Genomic DNA, 20,726 nt, shown 5'->3' with positions numbered 1-20,726 from the left:
TACATCAAATGATTGGCTCTGGTCACTCAGCTCACATTCGCATTGAAGGTTGTTCCCTATTTCTAGCAACAAACATGCAATGTTTTCGGCCAAAATGTCAAGATTCACAACTTTGTTAATTTGCTGTGAACCTCACGTGATATTTTGTATTTATTTGGTTTTACCAGGGTTCCCTTGGCACTGGAAAAGAAATCTGGGCATTTCCTGGATATGGGACTAGTGCGTGCTTTTAGAAGATATCCGGGTAAGTCTGTATTGTGATTGCTGGTTAGTTGAAAAGACTGTTGGCAAGTATAAGATATGGATAAAAATAAAATACGATATGCATTAATTATTCTTTACTTAACTTGTCAAAGATATGACCTGCTTGGATTTCCCATTTTATCATTACAAATAGTTTTCATAATTTAGTCAGATCAATCAACATTCAGATGAAAAAAAAAACTGTTCTCTGAGTTTTCTGGATTATTGAACTTTTTAGGCTGACCTGTTACCTTAATCAATAGGTGCCCGTGGCTACAGAATTGTATTGACCACTTTATTTAGTCTTATTCCATTTACATATGTTGAGTAAATTATTAAATTCAAAAAAACATAACTAAAACTAGAGTGGAAAGTGCAAATATTCAACTTTTGTGTTCCTTTTGGTAAAACACATTGAATTATCTAACATATTACTCAAATTAAATTTAAATTTATTCAACAAAATGTTGTTTAGTGGGATAGGTGAAAGCAAACTATTGTGTGCTGCGCTAACTTTACTTAAAAGAAATCTACATCTATTATTAAACAGTCAGCAACGACCCATTCCCACAGCCTTAGCTCAGAAGTGTTTGACACTAAAACATAAAGCATTCATCACACAAGTGAACGAATGTGCAATTTCTAACTTATGAAAGCAAAATGTTTGTTATATTCAGTTAAATTTGATGTGATCATAAGTTTAATGAAAACTGCTGCCCTTCAGCAGGGCCCCACACTCAGCCTCAAAATACACAAAACTGCTGCCTTTCAGCTCCTGTCTTTCTTTACTTTTTGGGCCTGTGAATAGGAGAAAGGTTCTTTCATGTGTTAATCATGCTCCAGCTTCTCAGAGAGAAGTGGCTCATACACTGAGCTGCAATGAAAGCATTAGTAACAGACTGGAAACATATTACACTAGTTTTTTTCATGTTGATCTCAAGGAATATTTCCTAAAACTACTGTGTGGAAATCCACAAAACTCTATCTAAGTAGTTCCTATATCATAACAGGATTCCCATGTTAACTAAGTAAAAAATGTTCTAACTGACAAGTCAATCCTTTTTGACTAGCCCCAGCATCCACAAGTTGAAAAGGCCAAGCATTTCCATTGTGACTGTGCAGAGTACTCCCATACTGCCAGTGACAGCATTTCCATGCTAATGAGCAGTTTAACTACTTGATGGAAATTGCCTCTTTTAGATTGTTTTTCATGTGGTACAAAGAAGCAATTGCCAGAAAGTGGTTAACTCCTACCTCCCATGTTTCCACAATGGGAAAGAAAGACATACCTTAGCATGCCCAAAGTTTTAGGGAACATAAAGCATTATTATGCAAAAATTATCCCTTTAACCCACTGCTGCTCATTCGTACCAACTTTTCCTTTGTGCTAACATTTCTCTAGAATAAAAACAGTCATTTAAGAACTGGAGAAAAAGCTACAAAACGAAAAAAAAAAAAAAAATTGGCTACACATTTACCTAATATATCCTGTTTAAAAGTTATGGTTACAAAAATAAATGTTTACCAGTTGATTCACAAATTTCATTCAAGAGACAATACTATACAATATACAAAAAATACAATAAATACCGGGTAGCAGAAGTCTCTAACCCCCAGACTGTGCTGTCAGAAAGGTTGGTGACCACTGCTCTATAGTGTTTCCCCCAGAATCTACATAAAATTTTATGTAAGGGGGGTGGGCAGTAGCTGGGTAATTAGACACTCCTTGAAAAAAGAGAGGGGGGTGTACTAAAGAATTTACTTTTCAAAAGTAAAGCAAGTTAACATGCATATTGTGTGTGTTAAAATACTTTTTTGTTTTTTTTACTTCACCTGTACTTTAACATCTTCCCTAGCACATACAGGTTTACATCAATGAGAAGCTAACCAGTATCCAAATGACTGGCTGGCTCCTGGCTTTACTACAATTCATGTACATCCGTCAGTCATATCTATAGATGGCATCCTCCTTACACCCACCTCTCTCCACATTTAGTTCCCAGAATCACATGTACCTGTCTGGAGTTCTGAGAACAGTGGTAACAATTCAAGATCGCCAAATGGGGATGATCAGTGATGACATCATCACCAATTGTCACTTTGTGTTATGAACCTGAAAGCACTCTGCAGGCCTAGCTGGGGAGAGGAGCAAATGAAGCAGAAATTTCTGGCAGTGGAACCATCAGGGGCCTAATAGACACATGATGTGTCATTAAAGATAACCTGTCACCTTCCTAAAATGCTATTACAAAGGAGATTGAAATAAAAAAATAGTTTTCAAAAATATTTAAAAAAAAACAAAAACAAAGCATCCCCTCTGTAAACATTTGCACATGTGTAGGGTTAGCACACCCAACCAATGAAAGGTGCATAGGCAAACTTAAAATCATGACTTTGGGAAGAATTGATATTTAAAAAAGGGTTATAATTTAGTTGCAATTTAAATGTGTTGTTTGAGGGGTACATATTTTAGTTATATTTTACATATTTTTTTAAACAAATAAATATTTTAAGTGGAACTAAAGTCCATTTATTAAAAACTGCTCACAGGCAGATTTTTTAATGGCAGACGATACTGTCTAATTCACTTCAATTAGATGTTTTTCTGCCCACTGTCAGCTCTTTGTTTTGTGGTGTGCAGTCTGGTCAAGATTCTGTGCCGGAATAAAGTAACTCCTGTATACATATGCTGGAGTTACATTATCCCAACCTGGCCAGAAAGATGGATGAAGACATTAAACTGGAAAGAAGAGTGGAAGAAAGTGGACGCTGCAGTGACAAAGGTGAGCGTGAACATTGCAGTGCTGAATGGCCTTTTTTTGGCAAGTAAGTCCAGCACAAAGTGGAAATATGTTATGCATACTTACTTTATGGCACAATATAGTTTAGTGGTTTAATTCTGCTTTTAATAGAGGTTACACCAATGACATGGGTTTTGTAATGCATTATGGGTTTCCTAAGAAAAGAGGCTGGCAGAAGGTTTATGATATCAATCAAAATATTGTCCAGTTAGGGTTTACATCTATTTTTTAAACTGTATCTTAATCCAAAACTTAAACTTGTATCATTTTTGTACTGAAAATGTTATATAAAATATAAATATAAAATATAAAAAAATGCTTTTAATGAATAGATGCGAGATACAGACAACCATTAATCGCTTGAAAATATTTCAAATAAATGTTATGTTTTTTCAACGGGCAGATTACAAAAGTTTCTCAATGATGTGTGTACAAAGGAACACTAGTGCAGTATATAGATAGAAAGTAGTATTACATAGAAGGATATAAACAGTCACCATTTTCAAACAGCACATCATTGGTTTTATCAGCAAAACCCCAAGGGGGCTTGCTGTGTTTGATGCTGTTCTTTCGTCCACATTTGCCGCTTGTTAGACACCCTGCAAATTAAGATGCTGAAATCCTCATTTGCATACTTATATTTGCACCTGCTGCAGCCAAATTTTAAACTTCCATGAATAGATTGGGTAAATGTCACCAAATGAGGTCAAATCCATGCACAGGAATATGTTTAGTGTATTTAGATATTACATATTTCTTACTTGTACACCTAATATTGTAAAGTCTCTTTGTTTCAGTGTAAATAGGCTTATTAGTGCTACAGTTGGAATAAGGGTAAATATAGAGAAAGACTAAATGTAATCCAGTTATCTATTAGGGTAAGGTACTAATAAATTGGAGGGGTTTTGCAAAGTATTGACAGCGTGAAGCTTGTCCTGAAGCTGTGTGCATTCTGGCTATAGCATTCAGCCTTGGCGCTGTCCCCGGTGCACTATTTTATCTTCTATTACATGCCTGTGAATGGAGAACATTTAGGGACCCAAACTAACAAATCAACTGACACTGATTCATTTTTTCTGTACCCTGGTCTGGCAGCTTACATGGCATTGACACACCCAACTTCCTCTTTGACAGAGGTGAAAAGAAAGGCACTGCAAAGATTCACGCTCCAAATGAAAAACACTAATTCTCCTCTCAGACCTAGAGTCCTCAGGTACACACTACCTACAGTTCAGTAAAACTTCCAAATTTGCAATATACTCATACTCCTCCCTATAAAACTGGAATAACTGCAATTTGTGCGAAAGATTAGGAGTGGTCACAACAGGCCATCATGAGCTCCTGACTATTATTACCGCTCTGTTTGGACAAACCACCTACAGCAGACCTTGAATTATATAGGGTCCACAGTGTGAAGGGCCTTTTACCTAATTTATTTATTCAATTAGACAACATAATTCCTTGTATGCAGTAATCTCCTGTATTGTGTTGTTAAATCTGCACACCACTGCTAACAACCTGACCATGCTTTCCCTTTTGGGCCCATAAATATCACTTTTTTTCTGTGCACAACCTAAACTATTGGCCTTTGCAAAGCTTGGTAAGGTAAGGTTTTTCTAGCATATAGAACCTACAAATATTCTCTGATCCCTTGATTTCTTTTTTCATTTGACTAATATTAAAAGGCCATGCTGTTCTAGGTGAATCCCTATGGGCCCAAAATGCTGTTATTCTGCAAATGCCCACATTCACCTTCATTAAGCCAGTGATAAAACATCTTCAACATTTTCCACTCGAAACTATCTAACGCAGAACAACTCCAATTTCTTTTTACTAATCCAGAGAAAAATTTTGCTAGGGTAGACTAGCACCCTAAAACCGCGGTCACCAACCAGTGGTCCGAGAGAAAATTTTGGTGGTCCGTGGCTCTGGCCAGTGTGCCCCCCCCCCCCCCCCCCAGCAGGGTCAGGAGAAGGACTCCGCTGGGGATGCGCACTGGTAGAGCCGCAGACCATGTCCCCTGTACAGGTCACAGGCTCAGGGAAGTGGGTGGGTTCTGGCATCATGACATCACGAAGGGGTAAGTTTCTTCCCCTTTGAGTGCGCGGTCCAGAGCCTGTAAATTTAGTGATCCGTGGGTCCGAAAAGGTTGGCAAACACTGGGACCACTAAGACACATTAGCCTGCAGAAACACTGCCTAACTTCTACAAAGATTTTATGTTCTAACTCACCTTTAAAAGTTTTTTCATTGTATTGGTACATGTATTTCACTAGTGTACAACTCTTTACTTACTGTAAAGCCTGATAAAACCTAATTTATTTCAAACAATTTTTCTTAAAAGTGAAACTAAACCTTTTAAATAAAAAGCTTTGTTGCAGAAGGGACAGGCAACGTCTTGAAAGATTAAAGACTTTTATTTTTTAAGCACACTTTCATCTATCATGGATAAGAGGTCCCCTTTGTGGTTCCTTCCACTATCTCTTACGTCACTACTTTGTCCTATAGTGATGTAGGGGTCAGTAGGAGGAACCAATGAGCACAACAGAGGACCAGGTGTTTAACATACCCAAAACAAAAAAAGGATCTTTGGCCAGGAAAATCTTAAATAAAGAGGTGATTGGACAGGTTAGTATTAGAAGACTTCTTTTCAATTTGACTTCTATTTTATTTTTTGCTTTAACTTTTCCCGGAACCGGTAAAAAAAAAAAATGGCATAAACGTGTTTTAAGTTTGGATTTCGATTCTAAGGGCTTAATTTTAGCAGTTGTTTAGAATTCCAAGAGAGACTGGAAACATACAGCATGTTATCTGATTCTGCATTCTTATAAATTTAAAACTAAACTCCAGTTTGCAGTTTTTAAAGGCCTTTTGATTTTGAAGCTTCACCGAGTGCCTACTGTTCAATTTGCTTTACTTATTTGGTTTGCCCTCTTCATTTTGTTAAAAAGGTCCATTTGCACTGGAAACCCCCTTTTGTAGGGCTGTGGGATAGGAGTTGTGGTTTGCACTCAGACCTGCACAATTTTTGGAAATAGATATTCCAATGCTCATTGTGGTGACTGCTCCAGAGGGGTGGATGTGGAGTTTGCAAGTGGTGGGCTATGTTCATTAGAGTTATGTCACTTGTTTTTGCTGCTTAATGTTTCACAGTATTAGGAATACAAATGTCTGCCATAAGCAATGGTCTCTAAAAAGCATTATTCGGATCCCAGAATGTAACGCCCGCTAGTAACACCTTCTGCATGATTGGCTCAAGGGATTGTATCAATCATGGCGAGACTGGTGATGAGGAAACAAAATGGCATTGGCTGTCATTCAGACAGAAAGTAAGTCAGCAGCAAATAGGAAGAAATAAAACAACAGCATCAGATTTTAAACGTTGAAGAAGACTCAGAATAATATTACTTGCAGGGAAAGCATATAGAGGACATCCCTAACTGAGTACTTGGAGATCAAAAAACAGTATATGTCACAAAAGATTTTAGTGCATTGTTAAAATGTATTGTTTTTTATCCTGCACAAGAGGTATGTCCAAGCTAATACTGCATTCATACCTTTCCTTTTTTTTATAACAAACTATTTACATATTGATATTGTAATATTTTTTCATATTTGTTCCATTCATAGATTGTGTAATCAGGCTGCAAAATGTGTGGACAGCATAACAAATCAGGTTAAATTATTAAGCAGCACTTGCTGAACAGCTAAGAAAACAGAGGAGAGATGCATAGCATGTAATACAGAGGAATAAGACACTATGGGTGTTATAGAGATATGAAGCCCTGTATGTAATACAGCATTATAAGTCACTGCATGTTACCGAGTGGTATAAATCACAGGTATAGAATATTGGACATAATATAGAGTTATGGGGCTCTGTGTGTAATAGGTTTGATGTGTTATGTGTAATAGGGCAGATAAAGCAATACATGTGATACAAAGGCATGCAAATTTGGTGTGTGCAAAAAGTGGCGTGAAATAGAGCTCTGTGTGGTGAAGTATAGACTAAACTGGTGGACTGGACTTTGGGGAGCAAACAGTGGGTACTGAAGGGCTGCTCTCACTAGAGGCAAGGAAAATGGGAAATGAGATGTGTGTTTTGGAAGACAAATCTCAATGATGACAATGACACTTGTGATTGAGCTATGTGTACTTGGTGACTGATTTCTCTAGTCACATGTATATTGGAGAGCTAGATGTGTGTTTTAGGGTTAGTTATCTGTGCTGGAGTGCAGATCTCATCGTTGACAAGGGTTTTACTGGTGGCATGGATCTTTGGGAGTGTATATTTCACCGGGGACACAGCTATTGGTTAGTGAACTTTGTTACAGATCTCACTAACATGGATCCTGGGGACCTGTTGTGTGTACTGGAGTGCAGATGTCACCATTGGCATGAATACTAGGTAGTGAACTAGATTTATTGGAGGGCAAACATCACTTGTAGCCCGAATACTGAGGGGGTGGCCTCTCATTAGAGAGGCCCGTAGCCGTAAGAAATTGTATATTATTATTTATTTCTAACAATCGTTGATTACATTGATACATTTAGATATGTAAAAGATGTAATAATAAAGGGTGCTAACCGTCAAGCCGTTTATAGTCTCAAATCCCTTGATAACGTAGACAAAAAGGATGTCAGTGGGTCATTTATGCTACAATTACAGCATTTACAGGGAACTTTACCTGTGGAATTATTTCTTAATCTGTCCTTTAAAATCTTCATTGCAGTTCACGATAAATCAGCGTGGCTCGTGTCCCGTTTTCTTCTTCCTCCCGGGATTTGGAGGAAAAGGAAGGAGGAGTAATCTGAGCAATAAATTTGAAGCTAGGAATAAACACGTGAGAACACTCATTGATAGTCACTTTCAGAAGTTTTTGTTGTTGAATCTTGAATGCACTGTATTATGTCACTCAAAAGTATTTTGTCATTGTCACAGACTTCTATTGCTTTGCGCTCACTCAAACATAAAAAGTTCACAATACAATAAAAATTAAATGATCTAAATAAATAAATGTTCAAATTGTAATAAAAATTATGGGATGCATTGGGCTTCATAGGCCCCGAAGCGATGTACCGGCTGCTCCCCCTTTCCTCATGGTCTGAGGGAGGAAAAAGTCCAACCTGTAATATTTAACTGTAGTAGAGAAAAGTCAGGTCTCCAGGCTGGATGTTCTCTCAGGCAGGGATGTGCTTAGAACTTGATGTACAAAAATACAAATCCTTTGAAAGATAAAAAAACTCCCATGTATGCAATTCATCTTTGTTTTTAGATGTCTGCCTAGAGCTCCTTGCATTTGAAGCACACCTGAGTGGCTCCTTGTGCTTTTCCCTCTTTGATCTTCTGTATAGTAAACTTTAAGAGGCCGATGCCAAGTCAAAATCAGGTACTTACACTGCTTGTAATAAAAAAATACATATCTTGTAATTTAATTGATGTGCTTGTATCACTTCCTCAACTAGTGTACTGATTGTAGTGTCATACATACAGAAACCCACCAAGAGAAAACTGTCAGATCATTTCATAAAATCAAATGAGAGAAAATATATAAACTTCTACTTCAGTAAGAAAAAATACACAACAGTAGAAATACAAAAAAGTGGAAATACACAATAGCTTCTTACAATATACAATACTATCAATGGTATGTAAGCTTCTCATGTGAACAGTTCTCCCGTGTACTAAGAATACTTCTTAAACCTGGTTTTTGCAGTTAAGAAGCAAGCATAAAAAGCGGGAACATAAAGGTAATTATGGCCTGAACTGGCACAGGTTGTTAGGTCTGCTTTAACTGTTTGATCACAATCAGCTTTCAGGGACTTTTGCACTAATGCTTATTATAGAACAGTGTTGGGGGAGGAGCAATGGCTGAATAGGTCACATCTTTTGTAATTAAAAGGTCATAGCTGGAGCTGCTCCTGGCAGGGGAGTTTAAAGGCTCTTCTCTGTACATGTGAGAAGGTGGTATGGAAGGGTAACGTGGGGGAAGGGGGATTTAACAACTTCCAATTTCTTATACCTGTTGTCAGGAACTTTAACAAAGTATAGTTCAATCTACCTAATAATCTGTTATGATGTGTGTATAAGCTTGTGCAATCAACAATCTTTTATAAATCAGATTCTACATATCAACCCTTATGGCAGTGAAACAATACATTAGGAATCTAAGACTTAAGTGCATCGGTCCGGCATGCACTTTTGTCATTGTATTAATCGCGATTATGTGATTGTCAATACCAACTGTCGTATTATTCGATGTTTAAAAAAAAAATGGCCCTCAGATCTATAATGAAGCTTTCCCTATCTTTTGTAATAAGGTGCAGTTAAGATTCTGTCCTACATTAAAAAACCTCTGTGCCTTACAAATATATTTTAGTTGTATTTTCTTCTGCCTAACCTGTCAAGTGACAATAAATGTTACTTTTTGTTCTGCTGGCACTTTTGCAGCTATGAATGATATTTAAAAATAATGGATTTTGCTTTTTCTTGCATTTTGCTTGCACTGCAAAATCTGTGAAATGTAAATGTTGTAAAGGAGACTTTATTAATACCAGCCGTTTGTGTAGCTGTCGTGTATTACTTGCTAAATAACATTTCCAGTGGTATTCTAAATGTTATTCCTGGTGAATAATTCCTATACCACTGACAATTTGATATGGATATGGGTTTTACCTGTTTTCTTGTTAAAGCAGAACTAAAGCTAAAAATTAAACAATTGTGACCAGGCAGGTTATTAAGGTGATTGCAATAAAATATTTTTACCTGCCTGATCACAATTTTTAAATATACTCACCTGTCCCCATTCTGATGCAGGTATAGCCATCTTTCCCTTCTTTTCTTCCATGTGTCCCGATCTTAGATTATCTTGATTGACCATGCTGTAATGCGTCCCAGCAGCCCCGGCGGATGCCAGGTATCCCAACACATCAGCCATGTACGGTGAGCTGGGCATGTTCAACTCCAGGTTTTTATAAATACTTGAATCAGGCAGGTAAATATGTTTTATTGGAGAAGGACATCGCCTGTCTCTTTCTGCAATAAAGACCAACCTGATTGCTAAATTTTAAAAGGGACCTATAGTTCTGTTTTAACTTAAATCAGCCCAAATGTATTTTTTGTTGTTTTGGATAGAGATTAGCTGATCTGCATCCCCTTTGGAACAAGGTATTCTCTTTTCATGTCTTAGCAACTGTTGTCAATGGAAAAGAAAGTGATCTAAAATCCAGTTTTACGGTTATCATTAAAACAGAAGGCAAGGGGAAATCTTTCAATGGGAAAACTTGTTCCAGTGCTAAAAGTCAAAGATTAGATTTCCTATAGCTTTAGTTTTATTTCCTTTTCCTATCCTATTATTCCCGTGGAACAGGAAGTAAAAAGATATCTCTGCAATGGGGTCACAGAGGTTCTGACTTTTTAACCCTAATGTTTTAGCTGGAGAATCATTATTATGAGACTAAAATCAGAACAACACAAAACATTTTCATCATTTCAAATTACTACTGCCTACCTTTAAAATGTTTTCTTTTCCTGTGACACCAATCTGTATTTTTGTCAGCGCTGCTCTATCACTCTTTAGGTTTATCCTGAAGGCAAGGAGGAAGGTTTGTAGCAAAATAATTGCTTTTTGCTTCATTTGATAACCCTGCTTTTTTCAATTTAAGAAAAGTTTGATACAGGAATGTTTCAATCTTAAAGTGTGTTGTAAAAAATAGTAGGAAGACAGAATGGAAAAAAATATTAGAACTCTAGCAACTGTGTAAAGCATATGCCTTATTATCCTCTTTTAAGATACGTGGTAAATTGCGCAAATAGGTGAGGCTGTCAGGACTTATATTTCCAATTAAAAAGGAAAATATCAATATTGTCAGGACTATGCCACCAACAGCGTGAGAAAAACTAGGGCATTGCTACAAAAAGAATCAGTGTGTGGCTAAGCAGAGCTTGTGATTTGGTAGTTAGGAAGAGTCCATGATGAATATAAAAATTATCAAAATATAAATAATATTGACCTACATAAAAGAAGTAGGTTTTTCATATAGACATATATAGAAAGTTCACAAAACAGGAGAAGTAGCACAATAGAAAATACAGAACTCACCTGTTGTGAATGTATTTTACTATACAGGAAATGCTTTGTTTGGCCTACCAGCTCCAATATAGTGATCACATTACCAAAGTAGTGTTTTGTCATTTTATGTCCCCATGCAGTTGCTGTACTTTGAGTAGTATCTGTCATTATTTGTTTCTGTCTTTCATCTACAACCCAGTACTAATGAGTAATACGTTAATAATATTAATCATAATAATAATAATATCTTGTATTTATATGCTGCCTACATATTACACAGCACTTTACAAAGTCTGCAGTCATGTCACTAGCTGTTCCTTAAAGGGGCTCACAATATAATCTCCTTACCATAGTCATATAGCATTAACATACATTATATACATGTTGGTGCTTTATAAATAAAGAATAATATCATGACTTTCAGCAATGGGGGCAACTTTGCATTGACCCAGTCAAGCTTTGTGGCTTGTATTCCAGTATACCTGTTACTATAATTGCTACTAAAGTTCAGGTATTTATTTGAATACAGTTATTCAATTACGAAAAAAAAGAAAAAAACAACATGTACTAATGTGATTTAATACATAAGAAATTGAGTAAATATATACACATTTGTGTTAGATTTTTAAACATTAGTGCGCAGTATTCAGCATACGTATTACCTAAACTAACAAATTTTTCCCTTAATTTTTTTTTTTACAGAAATTGTCTCTTTGGTTTTGAGAATGGCCCATTCATTTAATTGTTGGTGGCTGCTTCTATAGTTCCACTGAACTACAGTAAGTAGCATTAGTTTCACTGAACTGCAATTAAAACAATGCAGTTTATCCACAGGGGGCAAAGCAAAACAGATACCATTGTACTAAAGTCCTTACAACTTCTTTTTATTAGTCTTAAATCATTTTACCATTAGGGTACCTAATGTAATTCTTACTGCATTTTATGGTATATTGTTTTCAGGCATGTAAGTCTTTTTTTCAGAAGTACCACACTTACCTTTGGGATCTTTGCACACAGTTTTCTAACCTGAACACAGTAAGGCTTTTTACAAGTTTTCTAATCTGAACACAGAAAAGCTGCATACACACGTGCAATTATAGTCGTTGGAAAGGATCTTTTACGATCCTTTCCAACGACTAAGCACTACACGATGCATGAACGTTGCTATACAAACAGCACCGTTCTGCTCTATGGATAGGGGAGGGGGAGAAGGAAGAAGCGGCACCTTTTTCCCTTGCATTAGGATAGTTTGTCGTCCATCCTCCGTGGATCCACCAGGACGGTCATTCGGATGACGGGCGCTGTACACACGCCAGATTCTCATCCGATATCAGCCCTGAGCCGATTATCGGGCACAAACCATAGGACGTGTGTACGTAGCTTAAGGCCAGCAGCTTGCCTATATGGCAGTGGCCCCCAAAATGATGTCATGATGCCAGAACCCGCCCCTGCTCAGACCTGCGATGGGAGAGTGGGTGGGTTGTGTCCAGAGACAAAAGGGGGTGACCCTATTTATATTCTGCTGTTCTTCCCTGTTAAATCTGTAGACTTGAGCAAGTTCAGACTTGTGGCGGGAGCATGAGATCCCGCACACCTAGCCAGTCGCAAGCCTGTAGTTCTGGCTCCTAAAGAACCAGTGTTTGCAGATTTGACGGTGGGCAGCAGTGAGTGCACTGAACCACTCACTTCCACCCCTATTTATTCTCTATTTGGCTGCTGCAAGGAGATGCTATATGTAGGGTCTTCCCCAAAGCAGTGGTTCACTGATATGATATATGAGTCTGAACATAGCCAAGGTGACATGACTATGGACTTTGTACAGCGCTGCGTAATATGTTGGGGATGTATAAATACATTATAATAATAATTAAGGTAAACAAGCTAGAAATGACAGCTACTGTCATGATTGGCTTAACAGAATTACAACATTTTAGCAGGTAAAACTGTTAAGTATATGTATACTTATATACTTTATATATATATACTTTTCTATTTTACGTGCTTTGCCTGGAGTTTGACTATTAGAGAAGACATGGGGTTATCATTACTTAAAAAATGCTAGTCACCTGACTATGTATGCATAGATTAAGTATTGAATTTTAGGACACCCGTGGTATTGTATTTTTAGATTAGAGTTTAGCAAAGATTAGAGTTAGATTAGAGTTTAGCAAAGGTGTCTTAATTTATTTTTTTATGACAAATACTTTTTGAATGTCAATTTTAATATGCTGTTTTCTTGTTGTTGTTGCCCTTACCCATATTTCTTCTACCTTTTTTCTTAATTGTACCATTTTATTTTTCTATTTCCCAATTGAACTTTACTACTATGGTTTATTGTCATTATTACTTGTTCTATCCTTCTGTTGGTGTTATCTGCACCTGCTCACATCTTTCAGTCAGTGCTCTGCAATCTGGCTCTTTCAGATACCTGCCTTCCACTGACATGTTTATCTGCACCTGTCCGCCCTTTTTTAGTATCCACCTTCTCCTTCTGTTGCTGCAGCATTTCGAATTGCCACTAGTCTTACACCTGTGTCTTGTGCACACTTTCATCTGTGTTAAATCCTTCACGTTATACCTGTCTATAAGGATAGTCATTGTACTTATGTATATAGGTTTCTTTCCTGTATCACAAATCTGAAATCTAACTCTCCAGCATATGAACAGGTATTCATGTTATCAAGGGGCAGCACTTTGCCTTCCTTTCCACATCTGGGTGCAGTGCCCATGGGGATCCCCTGGCTCACATGGAGCTAGCTGCTAACAGATGGGCGCTTGGATCAGCTTTCCAAATCCTGAATAATTTATTAGGAACAAAATAGTTGGGTCTGTGAACAGGTCCCTCCTTCCTCTACTCTTTGTCTCTATAAAGTGCCATTGAGTGGCAGAGTTTCTAATTACAGGTCAGACAGGACAGGCCCTCCTCCTCGTCACACTGAGTTATTTATACACCTGAATTAAAGTGACGTAGCTTCTGTTGGAAGAAGCAGATTTATTTCACCTTTTAGAAAAGGCTGTATTCACTCAAACCTCATGACCCAGTTTAGATTCAGTGAGAGCCAGACCCATAGGGAGGGGCAATACTGTAGGGGAAAGGACAGAAACTGAGGGATGTTTAGAAGGTCTGAACTCTACTGTACTTCACAATAAAGTGATTTGGCAAATCTGTTTGCAGTCGCATGATTAGACTTTAATATACTAAAAGTATGCAGTGCACGATTTGTATTTTTTGTCACTTTTTACCCTTTAAAATGTGTAAAGAAGCTGACAGTACCCAGAAGTCTGTAAGGCCTGTCCAAAATATGCTCTGTTAATAACAGTCCACCTGCAGACACAACTTTTGTTTTTTTGGAGGTTTTGGATATAATGGTCTAGAAAAAGCTATTACTTTTGGACATTGGGTGGGTGTAAGATGCAATTGAGATGGTTGATATGAGTTCCCTGGTAGTGGCCTCTGGATTTTGTACCAAGTGAGTGATAGATGGGAGGCGCTGGGCTATGCCTGTGGGTCTCTTTCCCAGCTCCTGTTTGCTCTCCGTTCCCATTGATCAGGCATGTGGAAACATTCCGCCTCCTGTACTCCCATTGTCAGGCTCATGTTGCCAAGCTGCAGCTGCCCTCAATAACTTCACTGCATCCCCCACCTTTTGGGCACCAACCTGCACCATTTACCCACCGTCAACGTGCAGGGATTTGTAGGAAGTGAAGGCCAACTGTAATCAGACTAGGTCACAGTAATATGCAAGTACTCATCAAACACTGAGAGGTCATCTAATTATACAATAAATAAAGATGTTCAGTTTGGACAGGCCAAATATCTTGCCAATCCAACTGATGTGTTAATACTTGTGGCTGAGTTTTTAATGAGATGTACTGAGATATGCTCAGGTTGGGGTGTTTGTGGGGAGGCTTTTTAGGGGGTTCTTGCTTGTTCCATCAGCTTGAAGGACACTGGAAATGCTGAGCTCAGCTGATTAGCATAACAATCCCTGCAGATCCTCTTCATCCTGCACTAACGCTGGGCTTTTCAATCCAATTTCCAGCCTCCTTCTTTAGCTGATTACATCAACTGGGAGGAGGGGACTGACCTTAAATCGATGCAGCATCTCAACAAACAGAGTATATAGGTCACCGTGAAATGGATGGAAACAGCTTGCAACAGAGGGGACGAGAAAAAGCACATAGTGATACAGAGAAACAGTGTGTGGGGGAGAGGGGAAGGACAATATAGGAGGGAGGGATATGAGAATAAAAATGGATGACCAGGTGATACTGCAGGTAGAAACTGAACAGTGCTTTTGCTGCAACCAGAAATATTTTTCCTCCAAATCACTAGATGGAAAGCTAGCTGTTGTTGTTAGTTTTTTTAGAATAGCGGCTATGACTTTAAGAATGGGGCTGATATATATAATTATATAGATAGATATCAATCAGAATAATACACCATACAAGAGTAATTTTGTTATTGAATTAGTATTCATATATTGGATAATATCCTCAATAATTATAATAATTTCCTTTCACTATGTTCTATGTTTCATACACCTACTAATATAAGTTTTGTCATCTCATGAGAAAGTCCTAAATCCTGACACTCTAGACCCAGCTCCCCCACCTGTGAGTCAATGAATTCTTGTGAATGTGTCTCTGCTTCCCACATGAGCTCACAAAGCCCTCCCTGCACTTGTTGTCTGGAATAAAAGGTTCTATTGAGGCCCTCCCTGTAATCTCTGCAGGTCCCTCTCACCCTCTGGAATTCTTATGCGAGGCACGAGTTAATTTCGGTTTGCTAAGCTGAGAGAGAAGTTAGGAGGATACATAGTAAGGCATAAACTCATCTCAAACTGTCCCAGCACACCAGTTTGTGGGTAGAGCAGATTTAGAATCCCTGAGAACAGGTGAATTTCTGTGCACTCACTATACAGGTGTCAGTATATGAAAATATTAAACAGTTTAGCTAGTAATTTAAACAAAAACACATTCTAGAATAATGTTGGAAACAATGGTCACCATTACAACTGGTATGAGCAACTGTGAGCTCCATATTTGCTACCTGTTGAATATGTTGTATTGTGCTGAAAATGTTATTTGTTCTGCAATAAAACCATTGCAGTGTTGTTACTGTTAGTAGTAGTTTTAGGTTGATTTAAAGCAGAACTAGCTTCCTCTGAAGCGTTGACATCTTTTCCCAGCTCTTCTTCCAGCATTTTTGTCTGACTCGCCAGGATAAATTAATGTGTTTATTCATTCATCTTGGCATATGCCGAAAGTGTATATTGAGCTGCTGTATACATTGTACTGATGATTGTGAACAGGCAAGTAAAAATCCTTTATTGCAAAGGAGACATATTTTCTTCTACAAAAAAAGGCTTGCCCTATCACAAATCTTTAATTGGTAGGCTAACGATCCAAGTAAACAACAATTTAAGGCCCAACTATAGCCCTTTCTGGGAAGGTGAAGCAGCAGTTGTTTTTCTTTTACTGGATATAAATTGATTGTTGTAAACCAACTAACAGTTTGTCCCAAATGTCATCTTTGCTGGACAGCTTCATCTGCATGTGCTGATCGAGAACAAAAAAAATAAAGGTGAAATAAAAGGTTACAGGTATTAACCCTTTCAGTTACTAGAGCGCAATGTAATCACTACAATGGACCTTCAAAGTAGAATTACAGACAATCTAGAACATTATTGTAGTTATGTATTGAATATTGTAATATGAAATGCATTTTGTAGATTGTGTAAGTACTTTATACTTGACACATTCCCTATACAGCATCATTCAGACTGTAAGAGAAAAAGACATCATTAGGGGCCAATTAGATGTGCTTACATACACATATGTTACCAGATTGATTGTTGGACAACTCGTTGGTATTCTGCTACTGTGATGCAGGGTGAATGGGCCCATACTGTCTATTCACCAAGAGGTTATCTTGAGGTGACAATGTTGAATTCCTTCATTTCACTAGTAAAATGTCAGATGACCAACCTGGTTTTGATTACTAATTATACTATTTATTCTGTCTATAAATTATTAAACCTTTGGCACTTAAAACAGCTCTCATAAATGATTTTTGATTTCTATATATAGCTGTTTCCTTGTAGCTTGAAAAATCTGATGTAACAGCTCAGACCTTGTATACACTAGGGCTGCCTTTGAGTTCCAATCTGTTACTGAGGCTTAACATTAGAGGATTCTGTTGTTCTGCAGTTTTACTAAGATTGCTTAAAGGGAGCTTGTACTGAGAGACGCATGTAGGCTGCTTCATGTTTCCCTCTTATATGTCTCTATGTCCAGTGGAGTAGGGATCATCACAGCAACCATAGAAGTTGCTACAATCCTGAAGCAGGGGGTAAGTCCAATTGGATACCTGACATTAAAATTTTTTTTATAAACAATAAAAAAATTGTCCTTTTTATTGTCAAGAGCATTGGAGGCTGTATCATGGATTAAGCTTCAATGTATGGATTCCACACTTTTAAGTGATGTCACTAACTGTCCCACAAAGTGACTCACAATCTAATGTCCCTACCATATTCTTATGTCGTTAACACAGGCTATGGTCAATTTTTTTATGAAGGAAGCCATAAACCTAACTGCATAATTTTGAGATGTAGGAGGAAACTCATGCAAGGCTGGAGTTTTAACTAGTAAACTAGAACTGCAAAGGCAAAAGTGCTAGCCACTGAGCCAACCATGCTGCCCGTGTGTGTGTGTGTGTGTGTGGGGGGGGGGTTAGATAGGTGCCTGTTGGTAGGCAGTAATTATATGGATGTGGAGGCCTGGGGAGATGCATGAATGAATTTTTCTTTCTGCAGAAATACAATAGGGTTGGTTGGCCAATCCAAAAAGTTGCTATAGGGAACAGCAAATTATAACTATGCCCTTATATATTGCTGACCCCTCCTTTTGAAAATTCTATCAGGTTTATGGATTCAGTACTTGGTCACTATCCTAAAACAGTTCAGATATTCTGACTAAATTTTTAGAAAAACGTTAGCAATAGGAGCAATGGGGTAGCATCACCGGTCAAAAGAACTAAAACCCAATGCAATAATTCATTCATTCACAGCCCTCACCTCTGCACCCCCTATAGTCCTCGCTATTACACATGCAATCCTTACACCGCCCTCTCTTTTGAACACCACACCCATCACCACCTGCACAGCTCTCACCTCTGCACACCCCTCACTTCTGCACAGCTAAGTTATCCTCTTTACATCCTTTACCTGTGCACAACCCTCTCATGTCTGCACCTCTACATGTGGCCCACGGGCTGTGGTTTGTGTACCCCCTAATGTATGGGCTTTGACTAGTTTCATCAGTGTATGCATAGTAAAGTGACTCTGTCATTAGAAATGTATGGGGCTGCTATTTCTTGCTCTTTTTTCAAAATGATAGTTGACTGGCTGAATATCTGAATATTCCTAAATTGACACAAAGCCAGAGGATACGCTGAGCTGCCATTACTGTACATTACTAGACTTCAAGGACTTTTATATTTTTCTAATACATGGAGGGTTAGTAAGATTCACCCTCCTTATGCTGGGCATACACTATTGGGTCTATTTATAAAGCAGTGAATCTGACATTCACTGAAACACTCTCTGCTGGAGTATCCCCCAGGTCCATGTGTTCAATGGCAATAATTGACTCTCCACCAGGAAATGTTTCAGTGAATGTCGGATTCACAACTTTATAATTAGACCCAATAGTCTATGCCCAGCATAAGGCCTAAATGGTCTTTGTGAATGACTAAAAGTATTTAATGTAATAACTGACTGGAACTGAGATCCATATACTAATATCTCATCAAAATACATGTCATATTTACTGCCTAGTGCTACTTTTGAAGTTAGTATTTAATCTATAACCTTATCATAAATAAACTCATAGATACAAACAATTTTTTGTAAAATAGTTTTAGTATATCCCATTTTTAATAGATGTGAGGAGAGAAGGAGGTGTTTTTAGTCCAATTAAAGTTAGCAGCTTATGGTGACAACATCTTTTTAATAGATACAGTACAATAGGTAAACAATGTCACTACCAGGAACTGTATTATTGGCAAATTCATCAAGTAAAAATAAAAAATGTTGTAGCTGCAATGTGAAATATATTACATTTTGTTTAGATATCCTTTAAATGTTGTTTAACCATTTTGTTCCCTTTCATTTTACATCACTGGTGATAAAACCATTTTTTACTTCTCTTGAATAATAAAAAGCTAAAAGTTTGCAAAACATACACCAATCATTATGTTTCCAGATAGTGTCGGAGATATACAAATTATAGAGACGCTATATTGCTCTATTCAAGTTATAGAATCTGTGCAAAGCCACCCCACCCACTGATATTCACGTTACCAGTGATCCATCACTATTATTTCCTTCCTCTGTCACTATCGTCAGTAAAATCCCCAGTGTCAGGTGCTTCAGGGAACAATTACATCACTGCCAGTTGTTTGCCTGGAGACTAACAATTGCCTACTAGTCCTTAGCACTGTGAGAGCTCTCCGCCAGTAGTTCTAGCAAGCCCATTTTCCTGAATGAAAAAGGTAATATTGCCATTTTTAAGTGCATGAAATTCATAACCAGAGCACAAAAACACAACAAAATATGAAAAACTGCACCGATTAAATGAATAAAAAATATGTATAAAGAAAAAAATAGTGCATTGTCATTAAACCTTAACATTTGCAGTCACACAAAATTGTGAATAAGCAACCTATAATTCAAACCTACACAGCCTTAACATTTCAGGGTTACACTTTTACAATTTTCCCAAAATTATTTTTAGGTTGCTGACGTGTTTGGGGAACTTAATGTATATAAAGGAGGAGTAAAATATTTTTGGCAAAGGAGACTTCCTGTCTGCCAAAAACTTCTATCTCTTGGTGAATTGTTGGATTTTGAGTTTACTTCTAATATCTCTTTTTATGTAGGTTTAAACAAGCTCTGTGTATTTACTGTATGCAGAAAAAACATATGAAATATAATTGTTTATTTTTTATACATTTTTGGTACATATGCTTCCATGTGCAACACTTTATGGTTCGCCCTCACTTTTCCTGGTGGGCCCCAGGTCCCCAGTCCAATTCTGATTTCAAATCACTTTTTTCAGGCTTACAGGACCACCAGCACAGTTAAAGAGGATGGATCTTCCCAATCCAAATCACAGACAGCAAATATTCAGAAATGTTCCTACTCATCTGTATTTTGCCTCAAATAAAAAAAGTTTTTGATTTAGATACATTTTAGTTACATTGCTGTAGCACTTAATTGTTAAGTTACACAAATATCTGTTGTTCATGCCAGTGAAATTCATCTAATGCAGCTTCCTGTGATGGCCCGGCTATGAATTTGCTCTGCTATGGAATTCAGAAGTTAGATGTCACTCTCATATAGGGTTTTCATTGGATTGCAAAGTTAACAAAAATGTTGGTTTCGTCCAATATGTTAAAAAACTAAAAAGAAAAACAGAAGTATAGTGGCTTTCATGAACTTGTTACTTGTAAAAATAATAAAGCTGAATTGGTATATGGCTCCCTATATTAATATCATTATTATTATCATTAAAAATAAACAGGATATATATAGCACCAACAT

General features: G+C 37.5%; 1 long non-coding RNA gene across 1 annotated transcript; it reads left to right on the top strand.

The window, feature by feature from the left end:
• The first annotated feature begins 7,823 nt into the window (after positions 1–7,823).
• Positions 7,824–9,935, top strand: LOC140334321 (uncharacterized). The gene is made up of 3 exons (XR_011921509.1): positions 7,824–7,887; positions 8,320–8,433; positions 9,907–9,935. It is a non-coding gene; the product is annotated as an uncharacterized lncRNA (long non-coding RNA).
• The last annotated feature ends 10,791 nt before the right edge of the window (positions 9,936–20,726 follow it).

Source organism: Pyxicephalus adspersus, chromosome 6, assembly GCF_032062135.1.
Source record: "Pyxicephalus adspersus chromosome 6, UCB_Pads_2.0, whole genome shotgun sequence".
Classification (NCBI taxonomy): Eukaryota; Metazoa; Chordata; class Amphibia; order Anura; family Pyxicephalidae; genus Pyxicephalus; species Pyxicephalus adspersus.
This window is presented reverse-complemented; position numbering and strand designations above follow the sequence as displayed.